The 14,840-nt window shown below is 34.0% G+C and overlaps 1 protein-coding gene across 3 annotated transcripts in view; it reads left to right on the forward strand.

The window, feature by feature from the left end:
- The window catches only part of LOC106463318, a 136,528-nt gene that overhangs the window by 116,874 nt on the left and 4,814 nt on the right, over positions 1-14,840 (forward strand). For 2 of the 3 annotated variants that reach the window (XR_002611465.1, XR_002611464.1), the window contains one exon: positions 6,475-7,121. The gene's annotated coding sequence lies outside the window, so the exon portion shown is untranslated. Of the gene's footprint in view, positions 1-6,474; positions 7,122-14,840 lie in introns of those variants that run through there. The other variant, XR_002611466.1, reaches the window with a different exon arrangement.

Consider the following 14,840-nt stretch of genomic DNA (forward strand, 5'->3'; position numbering starts at 1 on the left):
GAAAAAGCTTGTAAATACACGATGATCCCTGTTTAATGTGGAGCAGAATAAGGCTGTTTAAGGCCTAACATTAACAAATGAAAAAAATCGTTTTTGAGTGCTTGCCTTGGATTCAAATGTGCAATGCGCTTGACCAATCAGAGCACTTAATACAATTAGCATCAGTAATCACCTAATCAAATTGAATTTTTGTTCAATAAAAATCTTTGAAATGCGGCTGTAGCTTTTTTTTCCCCAAAACTTTGTCTTCAAAATAAGAGTTGGTCTTATACACCAGTGCGTCTTATATTCTGAAAAATATGGACATTCCTCAAAAAAGTGGAGGGGGTATAGGAATGAATGGTAACATCCATATTTGTCTACTCCATTGGCAATAGACAAAATGGGAATAAACCTAAAAAAAATAGGTTGTCAAATATAGAATAAGGTTTAGATACAAAAATCACTTTGGCACAGTTTTAGAAACAAACCATTTTTGTATTTATACTGTTTACAATACAATGCAATAAACTTTTAAAACATTCACACATCGATGTTTTTTATGTACATGCACATATACACTACAAATATATCACATGAAAAACCTAGCTTGTTCTCAAGAGATTATAATACTGCTTTAAAGTTTTTTCATTTACAATAAAGTGGCATACCAAGTTTACAGAGAAAAAAATATATATATGATTACATTAGAGTAAATGAAATGGGAACATGCTGAATGAATATGATATTTGGATTTGATTAATTTGCCCTCCCCTAACTGAGAACAAAAAATCGTTTTGGGGCATAAATAGTTGCTGCACAAAACTTAATTTTCATGGCACTGAACCTCACAGTACTGTAGCTAGTTAAAAATACTAGATACCTTAATTTGAATCTTTTCAGTAATTTACGCCCCCCCCCACCTCCAAAACAAAATACAATTAAACATCAACAATTTGTTCCTTTTTGCAGCACAAAATAAGAACAGTACTAGCACAAAATAAGAACAGTACCAGCACAAAATGAGCCTTGCATTTCTGTGTACTTCTTTAAGCATTACGTTACTGCTTCTATGCTTGTATTGATGGTACCAGCAAAATGGTAGCCGTTAAAAAGTTTTTACCTATGGCACAAACCAGCACAAAACTTGCATAGTAAAATATCTAAATTGCATTTAGCAGGGGGTCAATGTAATGGAATAACTGCAACTAACGGAATTTGCCCATAGACTGCCAAGCCTGAGTGCATAATAGGACGTGAAAATATTTCTTTGATTTTTAATTATTAAAGGTACTTAAAAACAGTGTACATCAAAAAGAAAGAAATGAGAAATTTCAGATGTTTTGAACAAGATAAACAATGGTTACTTATGTAAGTTGGAAGTATGATAAAAAACTTTAATACTCAGCAACAGATAAGTTTTAAATAGTTGCATCTATAAGTATGATAAAAAACTTAACAACAGATAAGTTTTAAATAGTTGCATCTTTAAGAAAAGTTTTTCACATAAAAATAAAAGAATGTAAGTCAAATAATGGGTACTGACAACAAAAAAAAACAATTAAAAGAAGAAACTAAAGTTTTCCTGTAGTGAGTGTTAACATTTTAATTTGGTAGTTAGCTTTCACATACACAAGTATTTAAAATCTTTTTTTCATTTTACTAAATTCTAACCCTGATATTCCTGAGTATTTATTAAGGATTAGACATTTTTTAAAACTGCTTTATTGATTATCGGAGCAGTTGCTCAGCTCACTTCCGTTAGAATCTCTAGCATTTCTAAGAAAACTGATATGCTTATGTATATTTGTCAACTCCAATTTTAAGACTTGTGAATAAAGATATTAAGATAATTTTTTGTGAGTAGTGTTATTATAATTTAATGAGTAGTATTACTGCAGTAAGGCCCTGTTAAAACTATTATCATTAAGACTAAGTTAGCCTTGGCAACCTTCAGAAAGCTAGTTTGATTAAATGCAGCAAGCAATTGTCTAAATTGGAATTTGTTGAAATGAAGATTTATTTCCTTGTGAACTGGCAGTTGGATGACGTTTTGATCCACTTTTGTAATAAGGACACATGGGAGTGATGGGTACATTGCCTTATCAGCAGTACATCAGGCAGGTTGTTAATTTCAACATTGAATTTATATCGTTTACTTCATTTGCTTTGAAACGGATTTAAGAACATATATATATATATTGTTTTTTACAGCATTCAGGTAGTGCCCAATTTTCAGTCACACAATTACTGGGCAGTAAAGTATCAGAACTTCACAAAGTCAGCTTAGATACCTTTAATGATAGAGGTTGATGATGATGTTTTTTTGTGTGTATAATGTATATCTTCTTATATTTGTGCAGTTTTACTTATATGAATGTGGCTGATGGTCTATATGTTGTATTTTTCATTACTGTCTTGACAGTAAGATTAGTTGGTTACATCCTGTTCACATAATTTTTAATTAAGTGCAGATATCTGCAATGAAATTTCAAAAAAGTCACCTGATTTCAGATGTATTAAGTTTCTAAATTATGAAAGAAATATAGCCATGGTAATTGCATGTCACAACTCCTCTTATCTGAGGATCATTCTCAAACCAATAAATCACCAATTAAATTAAAATTGTGTCCCAGCTTGTCATAATAAAATCATATTCTTTATGTTTTGTAAACCTCTAAATGCTGGGATGATGAAGAATGCATACCTCTAACACTGATGGATAATGGAGTGCCTTTAAGATCCATGGCAACATATGCTTTAACAATATTTCTCATTTGTTTAATATTTTGTAAGTATACTAAAACATTTTACATATTTTTAATTGTGATTTGTACCCATTTCATATTTTTTCATCTTAAAATTGTTTTATTTTATTTTCCATTATAAGATTTCATAAGACCAGAGTAATACCTCTTAACATTATGATAACTTATTTCTTTACATTTAATACCTCCATGTTCATATGATGTGTGTGTATGTGGCAAGAAGTATTTAAGTCCAAGTCATAATAGTGTTAAAAACATGGTTATCATTACACTTCAAAAAGGAAAAGGTAATTATAATATTAATAGCTACAAAGTACTTAGAACAAATTTATGTGTGTATGTATCTTTGATCCAAATTGTAATAGCAGGGCATTTATTTGTGACACTTAAACTGTTAAGGATGAAAATAATCACAAGTAAACTGATATTCTGCATAAGGTTTGGGATTGACAGAAGTTGCACAGATAAAGAATATCACTTTTAACTAACCATAAACTATACATATATGTGTATGAAAGATAAAGTGACTTACAAGTGTTTACAAATTATATATGTAAATAAGGGTGAAGATACTTTTATAATTGCATCCTTCTTTTTACTTTAAATAGAAGGCTTTAGAATAGCCTTAAAAATTTACAATTTTCAGGGGTCATCTGATTATTAGTTTCCTTGTCTTAGCTGAAATCCTTGTGGACCTTGACTCTCTCTAACTCATTGGTTTCCTTTGGCAATTTGGGGGCCATCCCCAAAATTTCAAATGTGTTACTTGTCCTTTACTTGTTCACAATTCCTCAAGTCTCTGTTCATTAGACAGGACCTGATGGTGGTATTTCCAATGTATCACCTTGACCAAAGAAAGTTGGTTGGTACTACTCTAGGAATCTATTATTGGCAATGTCCAGACCTTGTAGGTATCTTACTGTTGCTGTTTTCTGTAGCTCTGCTCAATCTTGTAACAAAATTAGCCTTCTAAAGTTCTACTGGGAGACCCAATATTTTTCTTTGAACTTTTTTAAAAGTGCCACAAACTATTTGGATGAGTGATCTTGTGACTGATCTCTTTGCAAATGAACAGTTATATCCCCTTGTGTGTGTTGTTGTCATACCACACCCCTCCATTGGACATTGACAAGTGTTTGCCTTTCTCTTGGTTTATGATATGGCTGAAGTCTGCTATAGTAGGTGGCCAGAAGACTGAAATGTACTGTATTACTGATCTTGTGAGGCATTGTTGATGGTTTAACAGTATTGATCCATGGTGCTGGTTAAGAATGCAGTGGATGATATCAGCAACAGGAAGTTTCCTATCTTGTACATTAATTAAGGCTATCATCTGGTCAATTATGATTGAAATCAAAGATAATAATTTTCAAGAAAATGGCCTTATATGACAAAAATTAAGATAGAAAATTCTAAGCCAACTTGGTCTCTGATAGTTCAGAACTTCAGTCAATAACATATAGTTGAAAATAACTTTATTGGTCACTTCTGAATTTTTTGGAAAAATTCCATGACAGGATTTTAGCAGTGAAATAAGAATAAGTAGCATAACTTCGCAAGGTGGTATATACGCATACCCTGTGCTGAAAATAATGTCACTCAAGCTAGTGGCAGTAATCAAGACAATGGAAAAAAAGAAGAAAGAAAATGACATGAACAGGCAAAAAAGTCCTATATTTTAGGAATGATATAGAATGACAAATTTTGAAATATGCATTTTACTTTTTTATTATCATATACATGCCTAAACCCTGTAAGACAAAGAAAATTGCACAAACAGGTAAAAGATGAAAAAGAAACAAATAAATACTATAATTTAGGAATGGTATAAAATGACAAATTCAGAAACTGTGTTAATAACAGCTTAATTATTAACTCAATTGGTTTACATAGTTTACAATTGGCTTAGCTGTTATTGATACTGTTTACCAAAATACTTTTTGACTTTTTTAACTGTTTGTATAATTTCTGTCTTTTTTTACCTTTTTTCTTTTTTCCGTTGTATTTTTACCCTTGTTTTTATTACCTAGATTCCACTCAAGCACCAGTCCAAGTAAAACAACTTGAATAATACAAAGTAATGTCATGTGTGGTTACTTTCAAATTTAAAGTTATAGAAAGTGCTCTTACTCAAAATAATTACCAATAATATATATTTTATAGTATTAGCAAAGCTTGGGAATAGTTCAATTTATGCATATTTTAACTTGGAACAAATCATATTTCTTGTAAAGTTAATGTGGTTCAAGCTAATTACTGCAGTATTTACCAAACAAATCATCTTAATATTATTACCTAAGTTCTTTATTGCCCGAAAAATGTAATTTTTGTGTATTCATATACATAATAAAACAAACGTGAATGAATACATGTATGATGCAAAACTTTAGTATATTTCTTTATTCCAACATCACATTAAATAAATATATATATATACATATAGCATAACATAGACCAAATAATGACAAATACAGGGGGCTGATCATGGTCATGCCTGATAATGGATTTGTGGGTCCATCTTTCAAGTCCTGCTATAACAAAAAATATAGTGCTCTTCACTTGGGGGCTGAAATTGCATTACAGGGGTATCGGTCAAATCCTGCTATTCAATGAGGCAAGAGTTGGTGATGGGTGCTGTTGGCTAGCTGCCTTCCTTATATTTTATCAGTTGAACATTGGAATTTGAGATGGCTATCACAGACAGCCCATCGATAGATTTGTGCAAATATCCACAAAAAAAAACACAATTATGCATAACAACCAAAGGCAAAGTAAGTCCTACTGTTCTTACTTGCTATTAGCATCTGTAACTGTGCCATTTGTGAATTGAACAACTTCATCATTATTCCAGTTTCATGTAAAATTCGGCAGATATAGGCCATTTCCATTGTAATTAATGCAATGTGGAACATTGTTCATGCTGTCAACTACAATATATACTAATATACAAACAGATTGATGTATAGCAAATACAAGAAACATTTGATTATTAACACTTGTAATCGTATTATCAGCCATTTATGTCTTGGGAAACTCAGTACAGTTGGCATAACAAGAAATTCTCCAATCAATATGAGTTTTACAAGTGATTTATTACAATCGATTTTTATGATTCATGCTATGTAAGAGTACAAAAACTTCCTTACTGTATACCTGGAAGATTTGTACAGAGTACTTGTAAATGCAACATTTTGTTATACACATGTACACCAAGAAGGTTTAGGTTATCTCTCAGGTAAACATCTGCCAATATTTTCCATAAAGAAAGGATTGCAAAATCATTTCAGCCTATGAATGTAGTATAATTTAACGTGATCATTAACAGTCTATTAATACTCAAGGTATTGCATCCAACAGTATCAGTTTTAGTATTCCTCTTGGATACTTAGGTGACCTGCATTGAATAGATTCACTCCATAGCTTGAAAAGTAAGAGATGTTATGACCTTTTACCTTTCATGTTTCCTCATCTATGTATGGCTGTAACCTATGATCTGAAAGTCAAGTTAATGATTGTAATTGACTATGAAACTCCACTTTATGTATTAAAAAGTAAAAATTGTGAGCTATTGTTCTCATAATCACACAGACTGTGGGTGCGGTTATGTACCTGTTACCCCATTAGTTAAGATGTAAATTTTAAAAATTACAGTTTTTGTTTTAGTTCTTAGTTTGAATGTACAGTTTCACTCAAACAACACTTTTAAATGTTCATATTTTGGAAACAGGCAAGATGTGGATTTGCTAATTAGCAATTAACTGACTTTCTTGCAAGGAAGATAGCATCTGACATCCAGAAATATAGATATTTATTTAACTCTCAGTGGGCATGGATCCTGAATGTGAGTTTGTATGCAAACTTGACTTTATTTATGTTTTGTTTTTGTACTTAAGGCCAGATTTGCTCCTATAAGAGTGAATATTTTAAGGTTTTAGGAGATTTAGACGAGGATTTTAGACAGAACTTCACAGATATATATTTAGAGTGTTAACTTGCTTTGTTTAAACTTTAGACTGTGTTTAATCTTGTGAAATCTATAAATGTAACATTTAGTTTATTTTTTGTTGTTTAACTTTGGATTTTAGTAGTAGTAGTAACTTCAGAGTTATGTTAGCTTGAGTTTAACTTTTAGTAAGTGAACATTGTTTTGGGTTCACTTCGAGAGTAGTGTTTGCTTAAAACATAGTTTGTTTTTGCATTTTTAGATTTAACTTTTGGATTTTACTAAAAATTATTGTTGTGGTTTCACTCTTATTTTTAAGCTTTGAGGTATTAGTTTAACATATGGGGGGGGGGGACACACACACCAAACTGATAAATTTTTCAATAAACTTTCATTCTTGCTCTTGTAATTTTGACTTGTACTAGTAGACATTTGCCCTTGTTTAGCTTTGTTTTTGTAAATAAATATTTGTTTTCTTGTAAGACTACCATTGGTGTGAAGTCTTTTCTTCTCAATGATTCCAGTTGTAAATTAGAGAGAGCATTAATCTGTATAGTCAGGTATTCTCCAAACCTCCAGTTAGTAGGCCTAACTGACTGTTTTGCAGGAAAACAGATTTACTGGGAATACTACAGAAATTCAACATCTTTCTTGTTATCATCCAGATTGAGATAGTACAATAGTACTCTCCCTATTATTCAACTCTTTTTTTGAACTTCTGGTTCCTGGTCCAATTAAAATGCTAGATGTTCAACAGTGACTACAGCTTTAGCTTTTCAACATGTTCAGTGCAGTTTGATGCAGCATTTAACTAATGCAGAATGTAGTTTGATGGATTGGGTTATTTAAATATGAAATAAAAGCCTGTTCAGCCAGAACCCAACTGTTTTCACACTACAGGGATGTACCAAAACCATATCCATCTTCCAACTGTTGTACCTTTACTGTCTTCACATATTTCAATATAATACTGATTTGTCCATCTCATGATGCACAGATAATACAACTTTTAACTAATTTTCATTGACAAATGTTCATCCTACCAAGTTTGGCCAGAATTCACAAACTTTGCAAGTATAAGTTTTCACAATGTATGTAACCCATTCAATTAAACTATCTGATATGATGAAGTACACAAATGAATTATACCTAACACTTAGAGCAATCCTATAAACATCTGACTTTTGAAATTGCCTCTTTGGTCTTTATAAATTTATCCAGGTGGCTCAACTCATGTTATCCACTGTTTAACGCTTATTGGCAATGAACTGTATTGAAATGTCAACTAGCAGATAAGCACTTGGTAAAGTAAGTGACAGCTACATGTTGATTACCAGTTTCTGGAGAGTATTCAATGCTACTATTTTCATAGAAGGACCTGCAATCTCTGTATGAGTGTTCCTTCATGTTATCAGCTTTTTTTCTGAACAACAGTTCAGTGCTTAAATCACCTCTAAACATCTTAAAGCAAATGTGATCAGAAAACACTTCTGTGCATTGGCAGTAGTGTGTAATACATCCTGATGATTTCCAGTCCTTTATGGACACTTCTTGCACCACAGAATGGGTACTATGAATGTGTGGCCCATGGCACACCACTCTGTACTCATAACCGCCCTTACAAGCACCATAAGTTTTGTTATCAGTAGTGCCCTTGCCAATTTGTAAAGATTGTGTTTTGCCTTGGTCCATGGGAAGTAGTTCTTAAGCTAGTGAAATCATAACTGCCTGTATGATTCATTATCATTACTGTTATAATGGCTTATAGAACTGGATGGGTACAGCGTCTGAGCATTCAACAAACAAATAAGCTCTCACTACCTTCTGAGATAATTTTTCTGTGTTATGTAACAGTTGGTTCGTGGAGGCTACTTGTTGCTGCTCGACTTTACCACCAGTCACTATAGATTTATATTAAATACAGTCGCGAGTGGATTACACAAGTCACCTACGTGAGGAAATTTACAGTTAGAATAAAGAATTGACTCTGAAACTGAGGTTCCAAAAACACATCGACTTTTTATTATATCTTAGAGATTCCAATTACACCTTTTACATACAATATTCTGATAACTCATTAACTCTAGTACAGTTCTCTCCAACTCTTCTATTATATTTAAAAGTTTCTCGATTAAACTGTTGGCAGTTAAATATTCTGACATGCTTTAACATACAAATTCTCTTTTAACATTGTATCCTTTTACATATGTTTCTTAACTACGCTACTCGATTGAGAGAAATAGCATTGGTAACTTGCAGAAAGGTTGATATGGTGTTCTGGCTTCTTTGAATGTTTGGCAGCTTCAACATCTTGTAAACTCCTTCATTGTGGGAACTGCAGGTTATCTGTCTTCAATAACTGCCATTGAGACTTAAATGATCCTGGAAGACCTGACTTTTCAGCTCAAAACATGGGTTTATATATTAAGTTTTCTTGGTATTCTTGCGAAAATCCAAATAATATAGACATCTACCTGCAAGTAGGTCTGATATTTTATTAGACAATTTCTGCAAACTCATCGGACTTTCCAGAATCAAAACCTTAACTCTTCAATGATTAGTTGCAGCTATAATCAGTAAATCGGCAGCCTATTTGCTTGAACTACTCCTCGCTTCTCTTGACATAAATCTTACATCAAAGTCCCGACCCCCCCTCCTTTTAACATACACTTTTTCTGTAGCTTTTTCTCTGATATAGTGGCGTCAGTCTATAGATATCAATCTCATGACTGTCCTTCATTTAGGCACTGTCAGTGTTGTGCCAACATCGATTTAATAACGTTTAATTCCAAAAATGTCTTTAATTTGTACTTGACCTGCTTTTCCTCTCTTAGTCAATCATCGTTATATAACTGTCCTTAACCTACTTTGCATAACATGCCTTCTTATAGTGTATATATCTGCCTTGATCAGACTTCCATAGAACTTTTTAGAATATACATATTTTTCGTAATTCTTCATTATCCACAAATGTTTCAATTATTGTGTTGCTGTTTCAGATGACGTTTCACAATGAAGGAAATACCCCTGTAATGCTGTAATCCATCTTGCAGCTATGTTTGAAGTTCATAAGCTATTTCAGTTACACATGGTCCACTTAAATAGGAAATTTCCTGCCATACATATAACTGGAATAGCATTTGAAGAATGCAACAACAAACAGTTCTCTCTTTTTCATGCAGTGTGGGACATTTAGGACCAATTATACAAATACGTAGATCTACAGTTTGTTCCAAAATGTTCAAAACTTCATTTCATCCTATGGAATCTCTAGGTAGCCACAAATAAACTTCAATTTACTGTCAAAACAAATTTGTTCACTCTTTAGTAGTTTAGGTAGATTAAAATTCTCTCCTATCTAATTGTTTTTAACTTTAGAAAAGTTTTCAAAGCTGAGATTTGTTTTGAAAGTATTAGACTACCTAAGTAGGTAGGATGTCGCTAGGGGTACGGAAGTGTGACGTCATGCGTAATTAATTTGAAATTAAATATGTTAATTAATGAGAAATAATTAGCTATATGCAAATTAATAATTAGTGAGATGTTAATTACACGTGATTAATTGATTAACTAATCGAATGATTAATATGTAAATTAATAAATATGTAGCGAATTAATATGCAGAATGGAACAAATTAATATCTAATTAACCTTTCTTAATTAATGTTAATTAATATACATGTAATAATATCCAAAAATCAGCAGATGTTATCCAAGAAATTAGGTTGTTTCTTGCTGCTAAATATAAGCTATCATACGTTCGGTTCGTATGTAACTCCATCTATGGGTATCTATCGAAGATATATTTTTATTGATATGTTTTAAATTGCAAGAATATTATTTTATACTTATATACTATATCCTCATTATGAAGCAAAAACATGGGAACATATTTTATTTTGTGTTTATTTATTTTAATTCACAATAATTGTCTGGCCACTTGGACTACACTCGATGATAAATCTATAAAAGGAACATTCAACAGTCTTCGTTTTGACATATGTCTATAATGGTAATAAGCATAACATGTACAATATTGTCCCCACACAGGCAGATAAGGTCCTTGAAGTACTTTTTCGTTATAAGTCTACGTTTGACAGTTCTGTTTGAAGAATATTGTTCTAATGTTGAGGTTATGTGTAGGCAGACCAAATGGATCAAAATATTCTCCTTTCCCATTTCGACCAAAGTAGATACAGACCCAGTGGCTTCCCAGTTTATGACTCTGATCCAGGTTGACGATGTATAACTGTTTGTCTCCATGGTTGGGTAGTTGATCACTGATGAAAACATCTCCAAGTTTTTTTCTCAAACACAAATCTTGTGAGAGTATCAAATAAACCTCTTTAGTATTCTTAGCTTCTTACATATCAGTCATGATCAATTTCTAAAATGGACTGGAATTCAGCATAGGCTAGAACATTTATAGTGTTGAGTAAGGCTTTCCGAAAATGTATTTCTATTCGTAAATTTCCCTGTTTTACCAAATTAAAGTGTGATTCTCCAGCAGATAGGTCGGGTGTAAGATCAAAGAGTGTATATCCCCTAAAGTATTCACTATATCCTATATCAATTCCTTGATAAAAATCTGGTTGTAAAGGTAGAGCAGGAATCTGTTTTACCAAATTAAAGTGTGATTCTCCAGCAGATAGGTCGGGTGTAAGATCAAAGAGTGTATATCCCCTAAAGTATTCACCATATCCTATATCAATTCCTTGATAAAAATCTGGTTGTAAAGGTAGAGCAGGAATCTGTTTTTCATCCACATTGATTGTTACGAAATTGATACTGTAATGTTTGAAATTGTCCAGCTTTGTCTTCCGAGATCCGTTAAATGCATTGTTATTAACACACCCTATAGCAAGATGTATTGGTACTTGACCTAAAATGCATTATCAATAGATGCTTGTAAGTTTCCCGAGGAATTGAAAATGATTTGCATTCTATATACATCAAAGAATATTTAGCCATTTTTGTCCGAAATGCTTTAGCATGTGACAAAATGACTGACGTACCGGTTTAGATTTGACTAACGTAGATAGAAACGTGTAGATCACGAATTCCTTACTTGACACAATACAAAATCCTTCATTACTTCATACGAGACGAAGTTTTAAACTTGACCATTGGGCAAGAACTTATTTTGCAAAAAATGTCCGAATGTAGATGGCCGATCATGTTGACAGTCTGGCTACTTCGGTGTCAGTCTTTGATTCCATCATCAAAGTCGAAGTTGTCCTTTACCCACATAGACAATGTCAAATGACTCCTCTTAGCTTCTCCATTATAACTTGGTAGAGTTTCTATGTATGGCTTATGGGCATAAAGATTGTGAGATGATGAAATGAGTTTGTCATTCAGGTGTACATCGACTTCAGAAAACAGAGAATGAAAAACAGATTGACAGGTGCAGACTCATCTTCATTTTTTTTATGTCAGTTCCATCAAGTTTGACAAACTTTGCCTTCACATGAAGATATGATCGTGCCAGATCTAGGTATTCGTCTCCTGAATCGAATATAAAAAACTCGATGGGTCCTTTGTCAGTCACTGATGATAGAGGATAATATTCCATCCACTGACCTTCCTTGATTACAGCTTGTGTGGGAGGGAGAGAAAATAGATTTAGCTCAAATACACTGACAGAACTTTTCTTGAGGTAGGAGGGACATGATTACTTGCCGAAAAATCTGGAGTCGATATTCGTCATTTCTTGGTGTTAGTGATTCTGAACACAGGACCTTTCCGTTTCATCATTTTATTATGTAGAGAAATCTGTTTAATGTCTCGAACCAAGTTTCGAGCTCCCTGTATTGGTCGTCATTTTCCAGCATCAGCAGATTTTCCTTGTATCTGATGCTAAATGTATACCTGACTGTACTGCTTGTTTTCATAAGGCTAATGTGGCTTTCTTCAGAAAAGGTATGGCTGAACAAAAGAGGTTACTAATACATCTCCCAATTCGTGACCCTGTCCAAATAATATAGAGGTTCCATCTTTCACATTCACACTTACTTTTCTAATGGATGTATCACAGCTAAATATAGGATCTTTGTCCGATTCATGATGTAATTCTTCTAATTGGTTTAGTATTCTAATTAAATCTTCAGACTCTTTGTAATGACCTGGTCTAATATAACTTATTTTATTGCAACTGTTACGCCTCCGGTCGTTAGTTAATTTTCCGTAAAAATTCTTTCCAAAGAAACTTTACCGATACAAGTCCTTTCTTAAATAAAACTGGTTTATTATTTCTGAATACAATTTTGCAATACACTTAATTTCCACAGTCGCGCTATAACAAACACTATAATTCACAACGTGCTCGACTCATCAATAGTCTCTCTCTGTCTGCAGTTCAATTACACATTGTTGCCGTCACTTCTTGGCCGTCTTATATAAAAGAATACTGTACATCTAGTAACCTCCCGAGGATTCACGAAGCTTCGAGAATATGACGTGTTACTAGCGTCACGTGACCTCCGCTGTCGTAACACTGCCCCTTTCTTAGTATTGTTCGTCCCGAACAATAGCCACCTACATTAAACCAATAAACAATTAACAATAACTTAATTAAATGTACAGAATTTACAAACACAAAATTACAATTCAACAAAGTTTCTTAATTTTACGGGACGTATTTTCTTCCGTACTGGTCTCCGTCTCGTTGGCTTCTGCTTCATGTGGGGTTAATCTGCTTCATCAGGAAATGTCCTATCATCGGTAACAGTCACATCAGTGGTAGTAACTTCATCAAGGGCTTCACTGTTTCCCTTTTCAAAACCGAGTCGAGTTTCTTCTTCGACAGTGGCTTTTTCAGGTGACACGTCTTCAGCAGTGTCAATTGTTCTGTTGTTCACTTCGTCCCAACTGAAATTTCCTGGACCGTGATAATGCCAAAGCCTGTTGGCATGCACCACCTTTGGCTTACTTCGCCGACCACATTTTATCCGGAAAGTCACGTCTGAGAGACGATCCACTATGTCATGTGAGCCTTCCCATGGAGAAGACAACTTAGGAGACTTCCCTTTGGTCTTCCTGGGATTATACAATCACACCTTGTCTCCTGGTACAAAAATAACTTCAGTAGATCTCTTATCATAAGATAACTTCATCGAATCAGCAGACGTTTTCAAGTTTGAACGTACTCGATGGTGAATATCATCCATCCTTTCTGATAACGCTTTCACAAACTCTGATACATTTTCGGGCAACTCTTCATAAGGTGGGCGTCCTGTTAACAGATCCACTGGCAACCGAAGTTCCCGACCAAACATCAACTTTGCTGGAGTGTATCCAGTGGCTTCGTGCTCTGATTTAATATCTATACCTGGTTCCATTTCACCATCATCAACTCCTTCAGTCACTTTGACATCAGCTTGATAACACCTCATTAGTTCAACCTCTCTTTTAACAGTTACCGGAACTTGGCGTTTGTTGTTCCCAAACGCCATTTTATCAAAATTAATTACAAACTTCCTCGGTAGTAAGTAGTCCAATCCTAATATGCATTCGTCTTCAATGTCAGCCAAGTATACTTTGTGTCTGTCCTTTATGCACATGAGCTCAATAGTTACCCACACTGATCCCAACAACCTTGCAGAATGTCCTGTCACACCACAAAGCTTCTGTATGGTTTCTGGTACTCCTTCGTGATCTAACACTTTGATGCTCACAAGGGTTTGCTGAGACGCAGAATCTATGAAAAAGTTGCACATTTGGCCATCCAGCTTTCATGTCATATAGACACTGTGTGTACTTGGCATTTTACACCTAGCTGTTGGGACTTTCATGATGGGGGTTGGTGAGTGTCCCTCAACACCAACCACTACTGGTCTCCTTGAGGCTGACTTGTTGGTAATATTCTTCTTACACTGGCTCCTCATATGTCCTTGCTTTCCACAGTTCCAACAACCTTTCTGGGTAGCAGCCTTTCCTGCCATGGCATCTTCCCTGTGTTGAAGTTGCCAGAATTGAGCTCTCTTGTGCCTAGGTTTATTACCATGCCAGCAAAGTCCCTCAAACTTCTCTGAAAGCTGATCTTTTCTGGCCTTGAATCCAGATGACTGTACCAACCTTGGTACCTCTGTGCTAGACAGAACGTATGATTCAAATTCAAGAGCTGTGGCCATTGCATCCTGCATAGTAGA

The sequence above is a fragment of the Limulus polyphemus genome, unplaced genomic scaffold (assembly GCF_000517525.1).
Source record: "Limulus polyphemus unplaced genomic scaffold, Limulus_polyphemus-2.1.2 Scaffold1377, whole genome shotgun sequence".
Classification (NCBI taxonomy): Eukaryota; Metazoa; Arthropoda; class Merostomata; order Xiphosura; family Limulidae; genus Limulus; species Limulus polyphemus.